Genomic DNA, 26,759 nt, shown 5'->3' on the forward strand with positions numbered 1-26,759 from the left:
TCGACCTTTTTCGTATAACCTTTGCCCCCAGCGTTTCGACCAATCAGATTTTAGGGCACGGCAGCCTCTCTCTGATAACCGGAACTAGGGGGCAATAGGTGCCTGGCCTGAAATACCTCTTTCACTTTCGATGCTCGAAGATTACTTTGCCAGAGGATTACTTTGAGAAATTCTGCAAGAAAACGGATTATCTTGTTCAAAATCATGAACAAAAAGTCAAGGACATGCACGAAGGTATGGTTTGAAACGGCTATTGGTGGTATATGGACGAAAGACTTGGCGAACTTCCCCTGCATAAGCGAGGGTGCGTATCGCTAGCGCTACGTGTCATTTGTGCTGAGTGTCATTTGTCCTACGTGTCATTTGTGCTACGTGCCGCTATCGCTACGTTGATTAGTGCTGCAAATAATTTGTCGATGAGTCGCTATCATTCGTTCATTATCACTACGTGTCGACAGCACTACATCTTTTAGCGCGACGTGTCATTATCGCTACGTGTCAATACCACTACTTACTGACGACTCTCTCTTTCTCATTTTTTCAGTCTCTCGCTCTCACTCGTGGTTTGTGTGTGTATATGTATGTCTGTGTATGTATGTGTGTGCGTGTGTGTGCGTGTGTCTGTCTGTTTCAGTGTGTGTGTGTGTGTGTGTGTGCCTGTGTGCCTGTGTGTGTGTGTTTTTGACAATAGTTTTCATTCGGTAAAAGCCAAATTCAATTACCGCTCGCTCGCTCTCTCTCTCTCTCTCTCTCTCTCTCTCTCTTTCTCTCTCTCTTCATTACACACACACACACACACACACACACACACACACACACACACCGCACACACACACACGCACACACACGCACAAACGCATACGTACACACGGTATCGTACACACAAACTCACACACAGAAAAACATCCGTGTATGTATATACGGTATCATACGAGAGAGAGAGAGAGGTAGAGAGTGGGGAGGGGGAAATCCAAGATTAAGGGTGGGTACGAAGTCAACGTAGTTGGCATCGCTGATAGCCGTGCCATTGCCAGACACGAAGTGACTCGAGCAGACTTTTCAATGGCACGACAAACCCCTGTCGTCGGATTGCTTGCACCCATCGCGTCCTTCGCTGTTACGCCTTCGCACTTGCACCCATCGGAAAGCCATACAATGACAAATTTTGTCCACCGTATTTCTCTTTCTTCATTCCACTGTTGCACTTGCAGTTGCAAACACAACAGTTTGCCTCGTCGTCTCCGCACTTGACTTTGCACCAAGCCTCGTTGTCGATTTTTCCTTTTGCCCCCTAGTTCCGGTAGATCTGACAATAAACTTCACAGCGCATGCGCCAAAATTTAAGTGAAAAAGGTCTATTGTCATTTGTTCTATGGCGATAAATACATTTTGATGCGCACCATTAGCTACGTTATAGCGTTAAAAGTTTGTTTTTCCTTTTGTGGAACAAGCTACAATCGCGAAATTTGTTTGAGTGCAGATGTGTCACTGCGTGTGTGTGTTTGTGTGGATGCGTGCGGGGATATGTGTGTGACAGTGTGTACGTGTGTGTGTATGTGTGTGCGTGTGCGTGTGTGTGTGCGTGTGTGTGTGTGTGTGTGCGTGTGTGTGTGTGTCTGGTGTGTGTGTGTGGGTGTATGTGTGTGTGTGTTTTGCGGATTGGATGTGCGAATGGATGGCTTGGTGTCGCTGAACAAAAGAAGTCTTCATGGATGGCCTGCTTTCATGTAATTACAAAACTAAACGAGACTAAAGCTTTCTTTGTCTTGCAGAGCTTGGCCCTGGTTTATGTGTCTAAAATAACTACTTGCAATCTGGTACATACAAACATAAGAATAATTCATCCTGTTTACATGACCGCTAGATTGGCAAAAAAGAGCTCTTACGTTTGATTATACTACACTCAACGCCATTCAAGTTTAGGCAATTAAGCTGATGTATAGCTAATTAGGCTGCAAAGGTGCAATTTTCACCATCCCCTTTAAAGCAGCCGGCTTCACATAATAACTTGTTTTTTTGGTATAGGGGTTCTTCTTCTTCTTCTGCGTTCGTGGGCTGAAACTCCCACGTACATTCGTTTTTTTGCACGAGTTGATTTTTACGTGTATGACCGTTTTTACCCCGCAATTTAGGCAGCCATACGCCGCTTTCGGAGGAAGCATGCTGGGTATTTTCGTGTTTCTATAACCCACCGAACTCTGACATGGATTACATGATCTTTTCCGTGCGCACTTGGTCTTGTGTTTGCGTGTACACACGAAGGGGGATAAGGCACAAGCAGGTCTGCACATAAGTTGACCTGGAAGATCGGAAAAATCTCCACCCTTAACCCACCAGGCGCGGCCGGGATTCGAACCCACGACCTTCAGCTTTGGATGCCGGCGTCTTACCACCAAGTCATTGTGTTTGGGGGTTCAGAAGCACCACCCTTCGCAGGGTCGCCCTTTGCGATAACGCCAATTACGGTCGACGGTATTCGTCGTCGTCAGCAGAAATGACGACATCACAAACTGATGAAACTAGGGGAAGGGCTCCTAATATGGACCACTTTTTGTTTCATGCTGATAACTAGCTTGTTTTCTTGCGGAGAAGTTTCATTTTGTGTTTGGTAGTCCTTCTCTCTTAGGTTAACCGTTAGGCCAAATCAGAGTGAAATAGCTTTGATAGACATCCAGAAAAAATTGAATACAGAAAAAATCTCAAAGGGTCCATATTAGGAGCCTGGGCGCCTAATATGGACCAGTGAAGCGGCCCGTTCACGAATCACTGTAAAAAGCCCCCTATATTTCAAAATAACATGATACAACTTAGTGTACAAGTCAGCCTAATTAAAATATGCTCTAGATTTGTATCTGTTTTGATGAGAGCATTATTTGAAGCACACCAGAAAAACTAAAGAAGCTTATCAGAAACAGAGTGAAAATAAGTGAAATTATCAACTTCCACGAAAAGAAGACTTTTTGTTGCATTTTTTTTTTAAATCTCGAGGGCTAGTTATATAATTCCAGCAAGCTTTTGAATGAATTAATGAAAAAAGCCTTTAGCTTTTATTTTCTTCGATTTGTTGAAGGTGGTCCATATTAGGGGACTCGCACATACTTTGAGATTTTGCTATTATTTTTTGTTTGCAGTAGAAACTCGGGGTCAACACTGCTAACATGTAACAAATACGGTTTTAGCTGTCATATATTGCAATTTTTGTGTGATAAAAGCTTTGGCTGTGGACAGAAACGAGTCCGTTTTAGGCGGCAAATTTAGAATGAACGCTGCCAAAAGTGAGAGAAAAAAAGAGAAAAAGCCTAACGGTTTTGAGATTTCTGTTTCTGCAACTGTTTTGACATGTGCAAGTTATCCAGAGAGGGTGAATACAGCGAATAAAACTGATTTGAGCGCTCTAGCGCCGTTAGTTTGTCAGAACAGAAGGTGGTCCATATTAGGAGCCGGTCCATAATAGGAGCCCTTCCCCTACTATCGTGACCGAATAACGGAAACCCAAAGAGAAGGGTGGCACTGAAGTAGGAAGTAAAAAAAAGGTCAACATCTGTAAAGACCTTTCAACATCTTCCGATAAACTGGGACGGCGGGAAAGGAGAAGAAGAAACTGACACATAAAAAAAAATACGGTCAAGCCTGCAAGGAACGTGTGATCTTTTTCACATGGGGTTGAAAACTTGCCTCGTCACCAGGAAGTAAAATCGCGGTCTGTCATTGACACGCTCAATCAGCCAATCGGCGAACGGGAGACACAAATAGTGACCCAATCGATAGTGTGCATACAATGGTGTCTTGTGGACACGCTCAGGAGAGGTTTCTTTTTATCTCCCTTGCCTTCTCTTCTTTCTTGTACTGTTTTTCAGTCTCTCTCTCTCTCTGAGTCTCTCTCTCTCTCTCTCTCTCTCTCTCTCTCTCTCTCTCTCTCTCTCTCTCTCTCTCTCTCTCTCTCTCTATTCCGAAATGAAGGCCGGACTTCGGTATTGCATTTCAGCTTGGTGGCTTTAAAATTAATTCCACTTCTCGTAGTTTACCGAAACTACGTGATTTGTGAGATGCGCACACCGCCGGAAACACGCCATTCCCGTACGACTTCCGGCCGCCATAGCAGCTTCTCCAAAACTTGTCTTACTTTATCAGGTTAATCCTTCCTTTTAGGGTCCTTTTTTCCTAACTTGACTGATTTATTCCTTCGGTTAACCATTTGTTTTGACCTTCGGTAAGTCTATTTTCCTTATTTGTTGTCGCAAATGCTTAGAATTGGTTCGAACAATGTTGGACAGCACTGAATCAGTGCTTGAAGTCCAAATCCACGCGGATGAAGTGGATCAATTGTTAGACTTGCCTTGTTCAAGTCAAAAGGACAAACATGTGTCAAACAGAAAAGAAGGGAAGAAAAAGGATAAGAAAAAACCTCGGTTAGAGGCAGTGACCATTCCAATCAGCGATTGGAATAACATGAAAAAACAAAACGACCGTATCCTAGCGCTGCTAGGTCAGGGACAAGGCCAGATCGAAGGCGAATCGCCTGGTGATCATGATTCGAAGATGACACAAAGACAAAAGCGAAAAGCAGAGTCACAAGAGTCTGGAGACGAATCTGATTCGTTCGAAGATTATGATGATCAAATAGAATCGATGATCAGAGTGAAGGAAGGTGAAACTTGTGGTCAAACTTGTGGCACTAGTAATTCTGACACAGAAATGGCAGAAATAGAACAAGAGTTCGACAATGCTGAAAAGCTTGCACCAGAAATACCGGAAGGTATCGCGAAGCTGGTTGATGAGACCATGGCAAAAGGTCAAATTTCAGAAGAAAAAATGAAAGAAAAAATGAACAAGTATGCCAGACCTAAAAACTTGAAGGTTGTTGTTCCAAAGGTCAATCCGGAGATATGGTCAATACTTGACGTGCAACAAGAAGTGCATATTTGAAACTACAGCAGTATCAGAAAGCGCTGTGCACAGCGACCTATGCACTCACTAACATTATGGCAAACCATACTGAAAAGTGAATCACCCAAAATTCGGGGACTCATGAAAGGTGTAGCAGATTCTATTGCACTTGTACAGAAAACAAACCATGATCTGTCAATCGACAGAAGGGGGAAAATCTCAAATGCTCAACTGAACAAAAAGTACAAAAAACTTGGTTCAGCAGAAGTTCCAATCACAGATATGTTGTTTGGCAATGACCTGAAAGCTGCATGTGCAAACATTGATACAACAGCTAGAATGGGCCTGGGTCTCAGTCAGTCAAGTGGAGTAAAAGGTCAAAAGTGTTTTCCACAAAACAACCCCTTTGCAAAAAACGATTGGAATTGGAGGCCAAGAGGTGCAGGAAGAACCTGGACACCAAGAGGCAGAACGAACTACCGCGGCAGCGGACGAACAGAGTGGCAACAAGGCCAGCAGTAGCTCCACTACCTTCTCTGCCAAAATCTGTAAGTAAAGATACAATACCTAACCGCCCTTTTGAAGCAGGTAGACTGAAAAAGTTTGTTCAAAAATGGGAAGAAATAACATCAGACCCAGTTATTCTTGATATGGTGTGCGGTGCTGATATTCCAATAGATGAGTTTTCTGATTTACATTCTGAAAATCTTTCTTACTTGAAAAATCAAGTACAAGGAAATCTATGGACAAAAATGGATTTGGAAATTGAAAAACTGTTATCCTTGGGAGTTATTGAAAAATCGGTGCATCAGGAAGATGAAATTATCTCCCCTGTTTTCATGGTCCCAAAACCTGATGGCTCCTACCGTCTCATTTTGAATCTAAAAAAGTTTAATGATTCAGTACAATATGAGCACTTTAAGATGGACAATCTTACGTCAGCAACTCAAATGATGATAAGAGGCTGCTACATGGCTTCAGTGGATCTCAGACATGCATACTACTCTGTACCAATTAAAGCAGAATGCAGGAAATGCCTCAAATTCATTTGGAGAAACAAACTTTATCAGTATACCTGCTTCCCAAATGGACTAAGTAACTGCCCTCGTTATTTCACAAAGTTAATGAAACCAGTCTATGCCACACTCAGATCACAGGGATATTTATCCACTTCCTTTATTGATGATAGTTATCTGCAAGGTAATTCTTTTGAAGAGTGTGCAGAGAATGTGTCAAAGACAGTGAAATTACTCGATTCACTGGGATTTATTATCCACACAGAGAAATCAGTCCTCAAACCCTGCAAGAAACTGAGGTACTTGGGGTTTCTTTTAAACTCTGAAGATATGACTGGAAAGAAAGCAAAAAGTTGTGCTCGCATGTTCAGAACTCAAAAGAAAGAAGAGGGTGACCATAAGAGAACTGGCACAAGTTATAGGCCAGTTGGTAGCAACTTTTCCAGCTGTTCAGTGGGGCCCACTGTTTTATAGGAGTTTAGACAGACTAAAATCCACATCGTTAAAATTTTCTGCAGGAAATTTTGAATCGCTGACAAGCTTGACAGATAAGACAACAGAAGAACTAGACTGGTGGATTGAAAATTTAGATTCATCTTTTTTCCCCATTGAAAAAACTAATCCTGAAGTTGAAATCCAGACGGATCCTGCAAGCTCAGGTGGTTGGGGAGCTGTTTGTGGTCAATTTAAGACTGGAGGGCGATGGTCCAAAACAGAAATGAATTTGCACATCAATGTTCTGGAAATGATGGCAATTTTGTACGCTTTGAAAAGTTTCAAAGAAATGATCACAGGAAAACATGTAAAAGTCTTGACAGACAACACATGTGCAGTCTCCTATGTATCCAATATGGGAGGATCGCGTTCTCCAGATTGCAATAACGTTGCAAAACAAATTTGGATGTGGTGCAAGGAAAATGGTATTTGGATATCAATTTTACATATCCCAGGAATACTGAATACAGAAGCTGATGTTTTGTCAAGACAATTCAATGATCGTACTGAGTGGAAATTGAATCATGATATTTTCTGCAAATTAAAAGATCGTCTGCTGAAGCCAGACATCGATCTATTTGCATCAGTGATCACGATTACATTTTCAGATGAAACCATTCGTGTCCTGGATACCAGACCCAGAAGCCTTAGCCATTGATTCCTTTACCCAAGATTGGTCAAAATGGTTAATATATGCCTTTCCGCCTTTCAGTTTGCTGCAGAAAGTGCTCAACAAATGGCAGCGCGACAGAGCGGAAGGAATCTTGATCGTTCCAAAGTGGCCTACGGCAGTATGGTACCCCCAGATGTTGAAAATGCTGACACAAGAGCCTGTTCTTCTTCCAAAGGGAAAGCTTACCATCCATCTACCACATACGCAAGATGTGCATCCGCTCCACAGGACTCTGCAACTTCTGGCTTGTCGCTTATCAGGAAATCCCTCGAAGCAAGAGGAGTTCAAGGTGAGACTTTCCAAGTGATCTCCGACCAAACACCACGTAATAACTAGGTTAATTTATGCACTCGCGTGAACAAGAAACTGTCGAGCTTCACAGATGTCGTCGTTGGGTAGTTTTGGGTTTGTTTTACTACTATAGGAGGATTTTTGAACTGTAAATGCACTCAGCTGCAACAAAAACGCAAAACGAAGGCTGTGAGCTGCACTGTGCCCGTAATTCTGTGAGTTCCACAGCTTGACTAAATGTAGTAATTTTGCTTTACGCGACTTTTTTTCTTTTCTTTTTACATTTAGTCAAGTTTTGACTAAATGTTTTAACATAGAGGAGAAATCGAGACGAGGGTCCTGGTGTATGTGTGTGTGTGTGTGTGTGTGTGTGTGTGTGTGTGTGTGTGTGTGTGTGTGTGTGTGTGTGTGTGTGCGTGTGTGTGTGTAGAGCGATTGAGAGTAAACTACTGGACCGATCTTTATGAAATTTGACATGAGAGTTCCTGGGTAAGATATTCCAGAACATTTTTTTTCCTTTTTTCGATAAATGTCTTTGATGACGTCATATCCGGCTTTTTGTAAAAGTTGAGGCGGCACTGTCACACCCTCATTTTTCAATCAAATTGATTGAAATTTTGGCCAAGCAATCTTCGGCGAAGGCCGGACTTTGGTATTGCATTTCAGCTTGGTGGCTTAAAAATTAATTAATGACTTTGGTCATTAAAAATCTGAATATTGTAAAAAAAACTATTGTTTTTATAAAACGATCCATATTTACATTTATCTTAGTCTTCATCATTTTCTGATTCCAAAAACATATAAATATGTTATATTTAGATTAAAAACAAGCTCTGAAAATTAAAAATATAAAAATTATGATCAAAATTAAATTTTCGAAATCAATTTAAAAACACTTTCATCTTATTCCTTGTCGGTTCCTGGAAGGCGGATGCTGATATTGTTATTTACGAACAGTGTCTGTGTAGTAAAATCGTACTTAACATTCGTATGAGGGGATAATTATGTTGTCCATTGTGTGGATGTTAAATCCCCTCAAGAAATGCTTTGAGGTTTACTGTGTGCAACAGATATGTCATTATTTTGATACTTGATCTGACATGTATTTGTACTGTGATGGGGCAAGGAGAGAGAGGGTGTATGTGTCCGTCTGTGCTTCTCTGTGTGTGTGTGTGTGTGTGTGTGTGTGTGTGTGTGTGTGTGTGTGTCAGTGTGTGTGTGTGTGTGAATGTGAGTATGTGTGCGTGTGTGTGTGTGTGTGTGAATGTGAGTGTGTGTGTCTGTGTGTGTGTGTGTGTGTGTGTGTCTGTGTGTGTGTGTGTGTGTGTGTGTGTGTGTGTGTGTGTGTGTGTGTGTGTGTGTGTGTGTGTGTGTGTGTGTATGTGCGTGAGTGATTTTATTTTATTTATTTTTATTTTATTATGGAGGGGTGAGAATTGTGAGTTACAATATATTTGTCTTTCCGTCCCCTTTCTGTTCCGTCAATTTCGTTTTCGCTGCCCTTTATTCATTTTCTAAGAATAACCATTCCGCACTATCTTTCTCTGAATGACGTTTTGAGATTCCAAAAGCCCCCTCTGTCTTCTATGGTTTAAAAATGTAACAAAACAATCACACACACACACATACACGCACAGACCCACACATTGACACACACACATACACACACACACACACACACAAACACGTGACACACACACACACACACACACAGCCACACACACACACCGAACTGAAGCCGCAGACAAAACAATTACAACATACAGTAAAGTTGTAACAAAGCCAGCCGGCGCACACTGAGTTATCAACAACAAAAATATATATATAACGCAGTTCATGCTCGGTCAGCGTTGGTCAAGCGGTCAGCGACTGACGTGACAATGATGTAACCAGACTTCTTGACCCGGCCCGCCCCCCGTGCGTATGCGATAGACAGTCAGCTGACCGATTGTTTGTTGCAGAGGGTCATTCACCTGAGGCTTTAAAGACCAACCAGAGTGCAAACTTTTTATTGTGCCACTGGAAAGGGCTTTATAACAGGACCGCAAAAATATAATTATATCAAGTTCCATCTCCTCCGATCGCGCGTAATTGGCTATTGAAAGTGCCCATTCTCACCTGTAATTAACTATAAGGGAAACAATCTTAAAATTTTGCCATCGCTTAACTCCCCTGGCTAGTGACGTCAAACGTGGAACACACTGAGCGAGTAAACATGGCGTCAAGCGATGCAGAGAGAGACGTTGCATTGCAACTCTCGTGTGAAAGCAGCGATTTCGACTCGGATTTAGAGATGAACGTGTTCCAAACACAATCACAATCTTGTGGAGCCCCTCAACCATACCAGTTTGAGCCTCAGATTTCGAGTAGCGACGATGATGGCAGTGAAGGAGAAAGACAGGCACATGACCAAGTGCCAAGTGCCCCAAGTCGTCTGAACTCGATGCATTGGTAAATTTCACACTGTGCGATTACTTACCATTTTGTGACACTGTTTGCTTACATTATCAGAGATTTTGAAGATCTGAACACAACAAAGCTAGGCATAGAATACCAACTATTGAAAGTTAACAATCACTGTCAACAATCAACTCAGTGTTCATTTCATGTGTTTATTTTTCATCAGTGCAGAACTTTCAATATAATCTCCTCTGTGAATAGCAACAGCATCTTTTTTTTAGTTTGTGGAATTGTAGTACTTGAGTTTGTTTCTTTTTTTCCATAGGATTGTCATGTTTGTGTGTCTTTGTATCACCAGGATTGAATGTGTTTTTATTTTTTTTAATTTTTTTTTTAAGGAAAGTTGCATGTGAATATTGAAGAACTGACCAAACACATCAGTGTTAAATTGAGCAACATGATTGGAATCAAATTTTTGCACACAGATGGGGAAAAGAATCAAACACAAGTGAAGTTGATTTGATTAAAAGAATATTTTATTGATCAAAAACCAAAACGCAGACTGACAGAGTGAGTAGATTTGTGCAAACAATTTTATTTTCCTCTCCTCTCCTCTTCTTATGCACTAGGTGTCATTGTGACAACTGTGAGCTCATGGACACAATCAAAGAATGTCGCTGTTGCACAGAAATGGAGCAAATGGAAGCCTTGATGAGACAAGGTGTGAACTGCATAACTCATCACCCAGGATTCCAGTCAGTGTGTCTGGATATCTACTACTTCGTACTTGCTACAGATGGTGCCAGCAACAGTATGGAAGAGATATAGCTGATGAAAACAGGTATATATATAATATATCAAGGAGCAAAATTACAAATTATGGTTCAATGTAATAGATTCATTTACATATATGTCACGCTACTTTTCCTATACTGTCACCTGGTTGTCACGACATATATATGTCGCGTTACTGGCTCAGTCTGTTTGGTCGGTTCCGATTACCTCCCATGAATGCGAAAACCTATATGATCGTTTTTCTTTATTTTTCTCCCTGTTAATTCACCAGTGGCTATGTAACCTGTGTTGCAGAATTGCACCAGTGTAAGGGTTTTAAAATAACATTTACACCCAAATCAAATGTCTTGCTGCAATGTAAATTTTATCATCGACACCATGTGATACAGTATACATGGGAAAGATGTCTGCTGCCTGATATTCATGCATTTTTAGTTTACTTGGAAAGTACTATGTACATGGACATTACATAGCATGCCTAATTTTGTCTGTGTGCAGTCGCTACCGCTGCACTGCATACCGTATGCTGGCAAAGTTTGCATGGGGATGGCTGGGCAAGGATGTACGAGTAACTCTCCCTGCTTCTGCTGTCAGGAAGATCCGGGAAACCTTTCCTAACGCTACAGGCAATTACACAGGATATTTGGAACCCGAAAACTAGTTCTTTTGACAGTTTACTATTGTGCCAGTAGATATTTTGAAGCAGTTGTGAAGGTTAAACATTCACATCTACAGGTCCTGACTACATGTGGTCGTATTAGCACCCCTTGTAGCTGTACCGAGACTTTAGTGCTCTGACTGCCTGTTCTTTGTTAGGCTTGGCATATTGTTCACAAAGGCGCGGAGGCAACTGCTTGATGGACCGTTCCATGTCTTGGATGCTGTGTGTAGAGGCCAAGTCCACCACTCGTTCCATCAGTCTCCCCACATAAGCTGCAAACAAATGAGAACTTTATTAAGTGACCCTCCACCAACTTTGAAATAGACAGGCATACTCTTCTGTGGCTGTTAGTGTTACCTTCCCCTGCACTGTTGTATGGATTGCTCCTGTATGAATGTGTATAAAAATGGTTTCTCTTTATTTTCTTTGAGCAGCCAAAGAAAAAAAAATGTTGCAATACATTTGTGACATTGAATCGATTGCTATTTGTTACTCTCTGATCTCCATTAGGCAAAAAAAAAAATTGTCTGTTTCTGGTCACCTGACCGACCCTAAATTTCGGCGCCGACCCTAAACTTTTTTTTCCCAAACTCAAATTTTTTTGTTGTTGCTGTTGTGGTAAAGAACAGGGTGAGAAAATGAACAACAAAAACGTGTGAAAACGAAAGTCCGCTGACGATTTGTAAATGTGTTGAGCGTCTTGTCTCTATGTATAGTGAATCCAGTCTCTTTGCGCGATTTTTAAAGTTAGTTTTATTGGTCTACATTTGGGGTAAAAAAAAAAAAAATTAAAAAAATCCCGACCTACCGACCCTATTTTTTTTAGCCATGTTACCAGAAACAGACAATTTTTTTTTTGTTGGCCTTAACTTAAATGTTTGGAAGTTATTCTTCTACATCTTTCATGCTTATCCAATGGGCCATTATTTTGTATGTACTTGCAAACCGAACAACACAAAAATAACTTCTGTACCAAAAGTCTGAGCTTGTGAGAGTAAAAGAACATTTACCAAAGGTGCAATCCACTTTCACTTACTGGATGGAATAGTCCTTCTTTGATTTCCTGTAGACCAAACTGTAGCGTTCCTTTCCGGTCTGGTCAGAAGCCTGCAGTCTGTTGTTGTTTTCGTTAAAATGCAGAGCAGCTATGATTGTCCTGAAACAGTGTTTCATTTGACAAGGTACAGTATTTTGTAATTGCAAGTTCCATATCTCTATTGCCTACCTGCTTTGACACAATTGTGGAAATTATTGACAGAGCACAACATACTGCAAAGAAATTCCTCTTAGTATCTCCAGCTGAAATGTGATAGGATGAGTGCACAATACCAACCCCCACACATGTACACGTTTGCATAGTGCTAGCAGGTATAGTGCTCATTTTAAGGCTTACTATCATTAAGCAAAAACTATCAGTCTGCTAAAGACATATCATCTGTACATTAAAAAACTGCAGATTATGACAGTTGATATTTGATATCCAGAAATAGTCTAAAGTCTAAAACTTTCCTGACTACTCTTGTGACGTCTTGTCTGAAAATAATTAATTGACCCACCACCCATACACACACACCATATATATATAAACAGGACCACCACCACCACTTTTTTTAAATAATTTACTTACTTTTCTGTGCAGCCTTTGGGGTGACTTGAATTTTCTTGTTTCTTTTTATCCTGCGGTGTGTCTGAAGTAAAATATTGTCACCAATTTATGCAAAAAATCTGCCAGAAAATGATGATAATACAATAACAGTTGCTCAATGGATAAGTTAGTAGAGTATTTCACTGACAGATCTAGATATATTTACTCATTCACATCAATTCGGAACAGCATGTGACACAAAGTGACAATATATATGTACATGAATACAATTACAGGGTCTGCAAGTGCAACACATGTATCCAATGACTTATCAATAAACACTGCTAAAATTAGAAACTCTGAATCAGATACAAATGTGTGCCAAAGTGGATCAGCCTCACATTTAGTAGTTACAGTGTCAGCTATAATATGCTTGATAAGAAGTGTGAATGACTAAGTACTGCAATGAATGACTGTGGGATTGGGAACAAGCAGATCTGTACTGTCTATACAATAAAAAAAATTAAAAAATGCAATGCCTACCTCTGTCTGAGTGCTTGCATACACTGGCGAAGGTTTGTCAGTTTCACTAGCTCCATCACAAGATCCTGACAAATCAGCTGTATGATGGTCAGATGGTTTAGGTTTTACATCACATTCACAAGGCCCAACTGCCAAAACATCTTCCAGATTCTGCAAGCACAATATTACAATCATTCTTTAGTCCTCTATTTCTGTATTTTTTTTAAGTTAAAACAATTTTAACACTCAAGAAAACAGAATTTTCTACTCAAAGCTTACAAATGTACTAAGTTTTATTCAGTGAAAGTTGACAAATGCAGCGCCCTTTTATAGAATTTTTCAATAATGGCATTGTCAGTGTCACTGAACCTATTAGTATTCTTCATAACAATACAATTTTCCACCTTACCCTTTGGTGTTCCCTTTTGGCAAAGGCTCCTCTGACTCGAACACTGCTTTGGAGCCACAATGGCAGAGCAAATTGGCGCTGTAACTGCCGTTGTTACTTGTGTCACAGTGCTGCTGGCTGTGGAGACAGATGCCACGCCCACGGTACTCGAGCAAGTCACCGTTGTGACTGTTGTTGGCGCCAGACGATGCGGTTTTTGCACTGTTGGCACTGGTTTATGGTTTAAAACCATCTTCGCTTTAAGTCCAAAACTTGCAGCCAGTGCAATCTTTCTTGGATAGCAATCCGTAGTGAAGTGCAGACTGCATATCCGTGAGTTCTGGTTCGGCGTACCAAAACTTGGTCTGAAATCTGCTCGGCAAGTTTGAACGAATTTAATCCACTGTCGCCGAGTTTCTGCATCAGTAGGAAACTGATGCAATGTAAAACCATCAGCATGCTTGCTGTTACACTCCGCAACTGCACAGTAGTAACCGACTTTCCTTCGCCGTTTGAAAGGGGGAACGTCTGTTTCTTGAACTTGAACTTGAACTTGAACTTTACTATGTGGTAGGCTGTGTAGCCTTTACATAGGTCCTATTACTAGACTGTAGCATGCGTGGCGGGCTATTTTACAATCTAGACTAGGCAGGTAGGGTTGTACATAGAAGTACTGTGGCGCCAGAAATTGTCTATCCTGGTCTTAAAGCTGTTGACTGATGGCGCTGTTACTGCCTCTTCAGGCAAACTGTTCCAGGTGTTCACTACTCGCTGGGAGAAGTAATTGCTTCGTACGTTCAGTCTACAGTGGTCTTTGCCGAGTTTCAGAGAGTGGCCTCTAGTGTCTCTACTGCTGATGGGCTCAAAGTGGGGTCTGTCCGCTTCGTACATGCCGTGCACATACTTGAAGGTGTCTATCATGTCGCCCCGCAGGCGACGGTGTTCCAGGCTTGGAAGTTTCAGAGCTTTCAGCCTCTCACAGTAGGGCTCATCTTTCAGACCTGGAATGAGTTTGGTCGCTCTGCGTTGCACGTTCTCCACTTCAGCACATAGCGTCTTGTTGTGTGGCTGCCACACTGAGTGCCCGTATTCCAGCTTGGGTCGGACCAGACTCTTGTATAGTTGGATGAACATTTCCTCCGTCAGGTAGTCAAAAGTTCTCCTGATGACGCCCACGATCTGGTTGGCCTTTCCAGAGACTATGCTGACGTGTTCTTTGAAGCTCAGTCTGTTGTCGACGTGCACACCCAAGTCTTTCTCCACTTCACTCTCCTGTAGCTCAATGTTGACATCCACTCCTCCCCTCTTCCCCTTGTAGAAGATACAACCGCAGAGTTACAACCGTCCGCCATGATGTTCCACGAGTGACGTCACTGGCCTCAGGGCCGCCCGGTGCAGTTTGATCAGGTGCGCGAAATCGGATTTTATTAAATAAAAAATCAGCAACACAAAATTTTGCAAAATCGTTTTCGGAATATTAACCTGGGTTGTGACACAAATGTTTTGAACAGAAAAAAGTTTTGCTCTCTGGTTGGTCTTTAAGGTCAGCTACAGCATTTGCTTTATTATGGGGGCGAGGACGCCCCCATTCTATACGGATAGTTTAGAGGTTGACCATGGGCAGCGCCATTTTGTTGTGAAATACGTCATCAGTTTGTGTACACAGGAAGTTGTGACATCCGTCACCCTTTGGAAGGTGAGAAGGCAACATTGTTCATCTGTAGAAAGTTGTGAAATCCGTCACCCTATGGGAGGGGTGACGTCAAAATTGGTCATCACAGAGTTTGTGTAACACAGGAAGTTGTGAAATACGTCACCCTATGGGAGGGGTGACGTCAAAATTGGTCATCACAGAGTTTGTGTAACACAGGAAGTTGTTCAACAAAAACATGATATGTCGCATTGTGCAGGGTCAACTGCAACAAACTCAAACCGAGCCATTCATACCTATCTGTATTTGAGTGACTTATATACCGACATTTTTATGTCTTATTTTCAGCACAGGTGTAGGAAAAATCATGAACCAAAATGTTATTTATTTTCTAATTTAACATTTTTTTTACAAATATGACCATGGTCTTTTAAACATACAGTGACATTAAACATTGTTATGTTAAAAAAAAGAAAAAAGAAAAAAAGCTTTTGTGCACAAATCAGAAAATACATTGTACATTTTACCTACAGGCCAAACAGTGTCTGTTGGCGGCAAAGGGCCCAGCAAGTTGCTATTTTTAGATCGATTAAAAGTTGTCAAGAACAGGCGCTTACATTTGGATGTGTCCACTGATAGTAGGTTTGGTTGTGATCAATCAGAATGATGTAGGAATACACATGCATGACAGTTTGGTATGATGACATGTAATTCAAATATGCTGAAATGTAATATTATACATGATATAATATTATTATGGCTGTTGCCATGACCATGAACCCCAAGAAAGGTTTAATGTTATGTAAAATCAAAATACCAAAATCAAGCACCTACTAATCTGGTCTCACGGTGCGGCTTGGACCTAAATATGGATGGACACGCAACTCGCTCAGCCAGCCAGCGCTGCGAGACTTACAGCGGCCAACTTCGCCGCGGCGCGCTCATTGGCTCAGCATTGAACTTGCGTCAAGGCCGATGCGCGTAGATTCCCAGAATGTTTACTTTCGGTTAGATTCTTCGACAGCATTCGCAGAGGTGACTGCCGTTACAGAGGTGACAGAGGTGAGTAAAACTGACCATCGAAAGGAAAATAAGATTCATATTGGTAATACTAATAACATACTTGCACAAGCATGTATCTACCAAAACTGTATGGGAGCACATAGTTGGAAAGGCGTGGTGAAGCGATCAAATCGAATCGTCCGTCAGTCAGTGCACTGATCAGCCACCACGATTGAACGTCACTGTCCGTATTTTGTATGTAAGCAGAGTTAAATCCTGATGTAGTTTACAAAAACAAAACAAAATCTCATTCCTGTTCCATTGTTATTCTTGTAGTTGTGATATGATATTCTAGTGAAACTGAAAGTAAGTGTTAAAAGCAGAAAAGCCGGACCGAATCAGGTAATTGGGTTGGGAAAGTTTTGCTAAGAAATCCTGTTATTTCCCTGGGTTAATAAGCATCTCTTTGTCCAACTATTTACACAATTTATTTGACTAGTTTGTGGTTTCAATTGAAATTATTGTTGTATTTATTTCTAGACTACAAGAACTTGCATTGATTGCATTTCATTGTTACAGCACAAAACACTGAATGACACATACTGATTGACGAGCATGCCAATAGCCTTCTCGTTTTACAGTATAGGTACTGATAGTTGTATACAAGTTTGAATATCACTTTGAACACTGCCACATTCAGTTCTTTTCATCATTGAATAAGTTTGTTTCAGGAAGCAAGCACCACTTTTGTTGTTGATGAAAACCCCTGTACAGTCAGAAGTGTGTCAAGCTCAAAGTATTATTTCACAAAAGGTGAGAAGTTATTCGTTACATTTGCAACATTTATTGTTGAAAAATATTAAACATAAAGGCAGAATTTGTTTGTCTTGTGATTGTGATGCCTACAACTACACCCGCTTGTGATTTCTCAGTCAAGTTACTGCAGATTTGTGTATATTTCAGTCTCATGTGGTATTTGCCATATTTTTGTGTGAACATGTGTATTTTTCAAGACTTAGATTCTGTGATAACATAAAATACCATAACACATTTGATACCAGTGCATCATATAATATTTTTGGATAATTCTCATTACGCATGATTTTTTATTGTGTCACTGTGTGTACATTTACATGTGTTTTTAAATGTCAACAGGTGACAGTTCCACTTTTGGAAGAGGTGTGCAGTGAGATTGCAGAAAATGAATGCCTGTCAGCTGATCTGTGAAGCACCATTTGTCCGCCCCCTGTCGATATTTATCGACTAAGTTCCTTGTGCACATTACGCTAGGGATGGATTGAATCCTCTCTCTCTCTCTCCTCTTTCAGTCTCTCTCGTTCTCTGTTATTTTAAAATATACTCTCTCTCTCTCTCTCTCTCTCTCTTTCTCTCTCTCTCTCATTCTCTCTCTCTCCCTCTCTCTCTATCTCTCTCTGTCTCTCTCTCTCCCCCTCTCTCTCTCCCCCTCTCTCTCAGTCTCTCTCTCTCTCAATCTCTCTCTCTCTGGCTCCCCCCTCTCTCTCTCTCTCTCTCTCCCCTCTATCTCTCTCCCCCCCCCTCCCCCTCTCCGGGCTCTCTCTCCCTCCCCCCTCTCACTCTCTATCTCTCTGGGAGGGCCAACGGCAGCTGAAAACATGGAATAGCATCTCCTGCTCCTCCTTCTATATATATGTCTGTCTGTGTTTCACAAAGATGGTGTCTGCTACACACATTCTACTATAACTAGCCCTAGCTAGCCGCCTTTTGCTTTATCCCAAAAACTGTCTAACAGCGAAATCCTGAATCACCACAGGTCGACATTCATGCAAGCGTTGTTGGTTACAGTCACCCCTCAGAGCTTGCGAAGTAGCTGTTAATCACTGACACAAGACCTTGTTGTGTCAGCTTCATAAGAAGACGTTTTTCTCTTTTAACGTCCCCCCCCCCCCCCCCCCCCCCGTCGGATTCACCTCAAACTCTTAACCCTACCCCCACCCACCCCTCTCTTTCTTCACTAGCTTTTCGTAACCTCGGCTAACCCCCCTTCGGTCCATCCTTGCACAGGCGCTTGAAATGGGCAGGCGCAGGGATCGCGCTTCTGGTCATTTTCCAAACCAGTATTTTTCTTCACACGAATAAATCCTAGCCGTCTTACAGAAGCCGGACACCCTGTAACGCTGTGAAACCTAGTGAAACTTCAACAACGGTCGTTGCATAGATACTGGTGTCAATGGGTTCAACAGTCAACACTAAAAGAAAAATGTCGGTGAATCCAATACTTTGTTGATCCCAAATGCTGGGGGAGGGTGAGAGGAGTGGGATGTGCGTGTGATCCTAGTGTTCATTGAAATGTACACTTGTTTGTTTGTTCGTTCATCGGCTGAAACTCCCACGGCTTTTACGTGTATAACCGTTTTTACCCCGTCATTTAGGCAGCCCCGGCATACGCCGCTTTCGGAGGAAGCATGCTGGGTATTTTCGTGTTTCTATAACCCACCGAACTCTGACATGGATTACAGGATCTTTTTCGTGCGCACTTGGTCTTGTGCTTGCGTGTACACACGGGGGTGTTCGGACACCGAGGAGAGTCTGCACACAAAGTTGACTCTGAGAAATAAATCTCTCGCCGAACGTGGGGACGAACTCACGCTGACAGCGGCCAACTGGATACAAATCCAGCGCACTACCGACTGAGCTACATCCCCGCCCTGAAATGTACAGTATCCAGCATCCAGCATCCCCTTGGTCCCCAAACTCTTGGATTTGATTAACCCTTGGATCGATAGTCACAGTAATTATACTTAAGGGCGACTTTTTCTATGGTAAGTAAATTGTGTTCTTGCACGGATCCCGTTTTGGAAAGATTGACCCCGGATTGATCGATAGCTGCAGTCAACAATCCTTGGATTCTACAATATATATATGCCTTCTGATCCGATGGTCATTGGATCCAAGGGTCATTTGATTCCTTGACAGATCCCGTTTTGGATTCATAAGACATTGGATCCATAAGTTGTTGGATCCATCCATCTTTGGATTCATCATCATTTTGATCCATACACATTTAATTTTCCAGTGTATGCCAATGGAATAGATCCAAGGATCCAAAGGTCATTTAAACACCTTCACATATCCCCTTGTGGATCTATGGACGTGGATCACTGCACAGATCCCATCAAAACATCAGCATGATCCCATCGAGACATTCAACAAAAATAAATCGCATTAGTACCAAGCGCCTGTGTCAGCAGCCTATCTTTCCACAGGGCTGACTGCGACCACAGGTTCATACGGAGTTCACTGGAACTATGACTGGAGCACAGGCCACAGAGATGGGAAGGGCGGAGGGAGGGAGAGATAGGGGGGGGGTGGTGTGGTTGGTGGGTAGGGGTGAAGGCCAAACTGTCTTGTTGCGCGAGGTTGAATAATCCATAGAATAGCCGAGGGAGAGAACGAAAAAAGAGGGTGAGGTGGACACGACATTGTCAAAAGATTGGGGTTGGGATGGGGTAGGAACACTTACTTCGGGGCGTTGATTATAATAATCAACAAAAATGTTGTTTTCTGTCAAAAGTGGGAGCGGGGAGGTACATTTTCTTTCACTCGTAAGTTGTCACTGTTCTTTTCCATGTATGTATATACCTAAAAGTTGAGCATCGTCGTAAGGTCTTGTGAGAAGGAGCACTTCGTGTTTAGTATTAGTAGCAGCAGCAGTAGCAGTTGTAGCATTTAAATGCTCAGATCTTTCATAAATGATTTCGAAAATGGTATCTGTTGCAAATATTCTCCTTATTTCTGTATTATGGAGACATACACTGCTGTGGGCGCATAGGGAGGTTTTAAACTAGCTATGTTTAAAATCTCGAACAAAGTGATGAATGCACATTCTCATCCGATATATTTTCAGAAAATGTGGAAGCATGCAGTGTGTGCTTGAAGCTTGTCAGAGGTTTGGAAGAATGTAACAGGTCGCGTAAGGCGAAAATACAATATTTAGTCAAGTAGCTGTCGAACTCACAGAATGAAACTGAACGCAATGCCATTTTACTCGTAGCATCGTCAGGCCACCGCTCATGGCAAAGGCAGTGAAATTGACAAGAAGAGCGGGGTAGTAGTTGCGCTAAGAAGGATAGCACGCTTTTCTGTACCTCTCTTTGTTTTCACTTTCTGAGCGTGTTTTTAATCCAAACATATCATATCTATATGTTTTTGGAATCAGGAACCGACAAGGAATAAGATGAAAGTGTTTTTAAATTGATTTGGACAATTTAATTTTGATAATAATTTTTATATATTTAATTTTCAGAGCTTGTTTTTAATCCGAATATAACATATTTATATGTTTTTGGAATCAGCAAATGATGGAGAATAAGATAAACGTAAATTTGGATCGTTTTATACATTTTTATTTTTTTTTACAATTTTCCGATTTTTAATGACCAAAGTCATTAATTAATTTTTAAGCCACCAAGCTGAAATGCAATACCGAACCCCGGGCTTCGTCGAAGATTACTTGACCAAAATTTGAACCAATTTGGTTGAAAAATGAGGGCGTGACAGTGCCGCCTCAACTTTCACGAAAAGCCGGATATGACGTCATCAAAGACATTTATCAAAAAAATGAAAAAAACGTTCGGGGATTTCATACCCAGGAACTCTCATGTCAAATTTCATAAAGATCGGTCCAGTAGTTTAGTCTGAATCGCTCTACACACACACACACACACACACACACACACACACACACACACACACACACGCACGCACACACGCACGCACATACACCACGACCCTCGTTTCGATTCCCCCTCGATGTTAAAATATTTAGTCAAAACTTGACTAAATATAAAAACACAGCCGGGAGCCCAGGCTCCGTACATACCCCTGGGGCAGTCAGGTACATGTATATAGCAAAATAGTGGGGAAAAAGGTGATATATTCTATGCTTTACATCAATGATTCTGACAAAATAACTGTTCATAGAAGACAGGGTGATGAGGGGAATATAATTATTCTATTTTATATTAATGATATTGAATAGGATAATCTTCATTAAAAACAAAAAATTAAAAAGAGAATAGGCGTGGGTGGTTGAGGTAACTGTGAGGTCGTGCGCTAGGGTGGGGGGGGGGGGGGGGGGTGGAAGGTAGGAATATCCTCTCAGATACAAAAGACGTTGAATACGGTAATCTTATTAATTAAATATAATAGGGAGAAGGAGAGGCGACCTTAGAGGGGGGGGGGGGAGGGGGGGCTGGATTTGAGGCTGGACGGGAGTTAGATGGAGGGGGGGGGGGGGGGGACGCAGAGGGTAGATACCATCTTATATTCATGTTGTTCAATATAATCATTTTAAAATACTAGTGAGAAGCAGAGGGGACTTTGTAGGGGAGTGGGTGGTGTGTGTATGTGTGTGTGTGTGTGTGTGTGTGTGTGTGTGTGTGTGTGTGTGTGTGTGTGTGTGTATGTGTGTGTATGTGTGAGTGTGTGTGTATGTATGTGAGTGTGAGTGTGTGTGTGTGTGTGTGTGTTAGGCTGAAGGGGGGCGGGGGGGAGGGTTGCCGTTGGGGATGAGGGGGGGGGGGGCGGAAGTTAAGACTCTCATCTTAAGTTAAAGGCACAGTCCTTCCCGTGTATATATGACGCGGCTCACCTTCTCAGATCTGACCAGGCTTCTACAAGGAATAAGACCATCCCTCCACTTGGACTCATGATAAGAATCAGCAGTCTGGAGGCTTTTTGTGCACAGTTGGGCTTTTTTTCTGAAATAATTTCACGAGAGCTACTATTGTGTCAATCTGCAAATTTACTCTTCAAAACATTCCCATTTCTCGGCTAAGTCCGGATGAGCCAATTTGAGGGGAAAGGGTGGCCGAGTGGTAAAGTGCACTTGCCTCGTAAGCGAGAGAATAAGAATAAGAATAAGAATAAGAATAAGAATACTTTATTATCTCATAGAGAAATTCAGGCGTGGTACATAACAATAATACAAACAAGACATTGATTTTACATAAAACATATAGCACTATATAACAGGGCAGGTTATAGAAACACCTCCCACATACCTCTCTGGACATTCCTTGCATTGTTCTTACGCATTCAGACATGAACACATCCATGTCTCACTTACACATCGCACACATGGACATTCGTATACGCTCAACTTACCCATTCACACATGGACATTCGACCACGCTCCACTTACACATTCTTATACGCTCCACTTACACATTCACACATGGGCATTCTTATATGCTCCACTCCCACATGGACATTCGACTACGCCCACTTACACGTTCACACATGGACATCTTTAAAGCACTGCGCTTACATATTCTCGCACACCTACGCGTATAACGAACTATGGCTAAACATCATTGCAAAATATCATAGCATACAATATATCACAGAAAATATACGGTTGCGAGTTCGACCCTGGGTCGGGGCGTAAGCAATTTTCTTCCCCCTTTCCTAGCCCAGGTGGTGGGTTCAAGTGTTAGTCTTTCGGATGAGACGAAAAACTGAGGTCCCTTCGTGTACACTACATTGGTGTGTACACGTTAAAGATCCCACGATTGACAAAAGGGTCTTTCCTGGCAAAAAGGTATAGGCATAGATAAACAAAATGTCCACCAAATACCCGTGTGACTTGGAATAATAGGCCGTGAAAAGTCAATATTCGCCGTAATGGCTTGAGATTTACTGGCCGATGTGAATGCGTGATATATTGTGTAAAGAATTCCATCTCACACGGCAGGAATTGATATGTAAAGCGCTTAGAGAACGTCAAGCGCTTTTTTAATCTCTCATATAAATCAATAAATAAATAAATAGTACGCATGCCAGTTGGCGAACGGCTGAGCGCAGAGCTGTTAAATTGCAGACAAATGTCATAACTGGAACCCCTCTCTCTACACACACTCAAAACTGTTTTAGGAGGGTTTAGACACAAACAGTCATGATGTTAATTTATGGTGTGTCTCCAAGTGGAAGGTTGATAATGATTGTCTCATGTTAAAGCCTTGCCAAATGTTAGAAGGCGAGCCCAACTGTTTTCCCGAAACGGGTTGTAGCTTGAATGATGGTGACTCAGTTTTATCTTGACTGACTATTAGGGTTTAACGTCCTCTTAGACCAACTGGTCTATATTGGGAAAGGCATTGGTAATACGCTGAAGATATGGTGATTCGAACAAGCCCGCTGTGGCTGTCTTCTTCGACACACCAGCATTGGGTTTGTCTCGTCAAAGTATCGAAATACGATCATGATAATCAGAGACGAGAGATGATGCATGCGTGTCTTCGTGTTTTCCAAGCCCTGAGACTTTCGCTGTGAACGTGGGATCTTTTTCGTGCGCATGTGTGCACACGGGGGTGTTCGGACACCGAAGAGAGTCTGCACAAAGTTGACTCCGAGAAATAAATCTCTCGCCGAACGTGGGGTGGGGATCGAACCCACGCTGATAGCGACCAACTGGCTACAAAGCCAGCGCGCTACCAACTGAGCTACGTCCCCGCCCAGTTTTATCTTACATAAGTATGGAGAAGAGGGCGGGTGGGGTCATTTCTTACTTACATGACTGTTTTTAGATGTGATTATGGGCGGGGATGTAGCTCAGTCGGTAGCGCGCTGGATTTGTATCCAGTTGGCTGCTGTCAGCGTGACTTCGTCCCCACGTTCGGCGAGAGATTTATTTCTCAGAGTCAACTTTGTGTGCAGACTCTCCTCGGTGTCCGAACACCCCCCGTGTGTACACGCAAGCACAAGACCAAGTGCGCACAAAAAAGATCCTGTAATCCATGTCAGAGTTCGGTGGGTTATAGAAACACGAAAACACCCAGCATGCTTCCTCCGAAAACGGCGTATGGCTGCCTAAATGGCGGGGTAAAAAAACGGTCATACACGTAAAATTCCACTCGTGCAAAAAACCACGAGTGTACGTAGGAGTTTCAGCCCACGAACGCAGAAGAAGAAGAAGAAGATGTGATTATCTCACAAAAGTAGGGAGAGGGAGAGAGGGCCTACATAATGGGGGTTGGTGTCAAGGAGTTTTGGGGGCAAGAGTTAGGACTCTTATCTTATATTAATGATGTAGAATAAATTAACCTAAAATAGTCAAGCAAGGCCAGTGATGGTTAATGGAGAGGTGAGAGTACGTGGAATGACAGTTATGCGGTAAAGATATAGTACGTACCTGTCATATCAGGCGAGACTGACTAAGATGTACTGCTGATTAAGATAGATCTACCGTATGTGTGTGTATGTGTGTGTGTGTGCGTGTGTGTGTGTGTGTGTGTGTGTGTGTGTCGGTGTCTGTCTGTGTGTGTGTCTGTGTGTGTCTGTCTGTCTGTCTTTCTGTCTGTCTCACTGTATGTGTGTGTGTGTGTGTGTGTGTGTGTGTGTGTCTCTGTGTGTCTGTGTCTATCTCAGTATCTGTATGTATGTCTGTCTGTCTTATTCACTGTGTGTGTGTGTGTATGTGTGTGTGAGTGTGTGTGTGAGTGTATGTGTGTGTGTGTGTGTGTGTGTGTGTGTGTGTGTGTCTGTCTGTCTGTCTTTCTGTCTGTCTGTCTGTTTTTTGAAAGAGACCAGGGTCGCTGTTTTACTCAATCCAGATCTGTTTCTGAACACGTACATTGATAAGAAGAATTATAAATGTTTTTCTGAATTTAGTACTCTCGATTTCTTCTATGTTAAAACATCTTTTATTGAATTCTGTAATGTTCATATTCAAGTTCATCAATATTAATTAAGTTGGTTATTTGTTAATTCGGTTAATGTCTTAAACATTTTTTCCCCCTATTTTCAGCGAGAGCTGGATGCAAAATATTTGAAAATGCTTATTCTATTAGCATTACCCTCGAAAAATTAAGATTTATCTTATCTTATCTTATCTCATCTCCCCGCCCCGCCCCCTCTCTCTCTCTCTCTCTCTCTCTCTCTCTCTCTCTCTCTCTCTCTCTCTCTCTCTCTCTCTCTAACTGAGAAAATCTGGTGGACCATATCATATCGCATCAGCATGTTAATGCATCAGACAGCTGCAGTGACAACATAATACATTGCGTACGTGTAACCGTCTTACTTTACAGAGGCCATACATGTGTTTCACAAAGATACGAGGGTCAGTAGATAATTTCTAACGCGGCCAGTACTTCTTAAAAACTTGGAACACCATGTGACATGCCTTTTGAATTCTTACACCCAAGATATCGTGAGAGAAAATGTAAATTTTACGTCCTCACGGCAAAGCCATTAGGGGCATGTTACACGGGAAAACCCGGCTTTGTATGGCTGCCGGCTGCTAGAGGAGACCTGTATCTGTTTCTCTGCCAAATTTGAAGATGGTCCTAAATACCTCAAGGAACTGCTCGTCACATACGACAATCCCTCTGACTACAACCTCCGCTCACGCGCTGACAGTCGCAAACTGGAAACTCTCGAGCGAAGCTTGCCTTCTTTTGGAGATCGCTCGTTTGCTTCTGCGGCTGCCATTGTCTGGAATTCTCTCCCTTCCTCCGTTCGCCATTCTGCTTCTAAGGACTCTTTCCGCAGTTCCCTTAAAACGCACCTTTTTCGCGAATCCTTGTAAATTGTCCTTGCCATCTTTATAGACTGTTAGAGGTGAAGTTAGATTCGTTGTTTGAGTGTGTCTTTTTTTTTGTATAGTTGCTTCAGCTTTGATTGAGCCATAGGGTTGTGTATGAAATTTGCATTTAGTCTTTCTTTTTCTTGCTGAGTGTATGTACAGTCTAGAGAGGAGACGGACATGGTGTGAGCTTGTCCGGGGGGGTATATGAACATCTCAGTGCCAGGGGGATGGAAGCACTTGCTAATGAGTGGGAGTGTGTATGCGCGTGGTGTGCACGAGGATGTATGCACGTGAGTGATATTTGTAAATGTGTATTATGATAATATCATCTTTGTATTTATATTATTGAAATTGTTATATCTCGATGTACAGCGCTAAGAGCATAGTTAAATTTGTGAAGCGGCGCTATATAAGCTATCTTTATTATTATTATCATTATTATTATTAATGGGCTAGGGACTGGGTTGGGTCGTCTTGGGTCAGTGCTGAAATGGTTACTTTATTGGCTGTTGGCCGAACGGACACCCGGGCTTCATATTTTTGCATGCATGTATTCGTGTTTCCAAGGCCTGAGGCTTTCGCTGTGACCCTGTAATCTTTATCGTGCGCATGCGTGCACACGGGGGTGTTCGGACACCGAGTTGACTCTGGGACACACATCCTGAGCCGAACTTGGGGGTTGAACCCACGCTGATAGTAACAACCGGTTTTAAAGCCATGCCAGCGTCTCTACCGACTGGGAAAACTCCCCCCCCCCCCCCCCAATTTGTTGGGGTCAAGAAGTTCCATGGAGGGCGGGGGGTATGGAGTAACACATAGTGTTTT

The 26,759-nt window shown here is 42.2% G+C and overlaps 2 long non-coding RNA genes across 2 annotated transcripts; one reads left to right on the forward strand and one right to left on the reverse strand.

Annotated features, from left to right (window-relative positions):
* Positions 1–11,350: 11,350 nt before the first annotated feature.
* LOC138975595 (uncharacterized) lies at positions 11,351–14,243 on the reverse strand. The gene is made up of 5 exons (XR_011458692.1): positions 13,735–14,243; positions 13,347–13,496; positions 12,846–12,906; positions 12,255–12,374; positions 11,351–11,490 (listed from the first exon to the last, which is right to left on the reverse strand). It is a non-coding gene; the product is annotated as an uncharacterized lncRNA (long non-coding RNA).
* A 1,183-nt stretch (positions 14,244–15,426) lies between these two features.
* Positions 15,427–17,653, forward strand: LOC138975596 (uncharacterized). The gene is made up of 3 exons (XR_011458693.1): positions 15,427–16,426; positions 17,098–17,179; positions 17,522–17,653. It is a non-coding gene; the product is annotated as an uncharacterized lncRNA (long non-coding RNA).
* The last annotated feature ends 9,106 nt before the right edge of the window (positions 17,654–26,759 follow it).

This window comes from Littorina saxatilis, linkage group LG9, assembly GCF_037325665.1.
Source record: "Littorina saxatilis isolate snail1 linkage group LG9, US_GU_Lsax_2.0, whole genome shotgun sequence".
NCBI lineage: Eukaryota > Metazoa > Mollusca > Gastropoda > Littorinimorpha > Littorinidae > Littorina > Littorina saxatilis.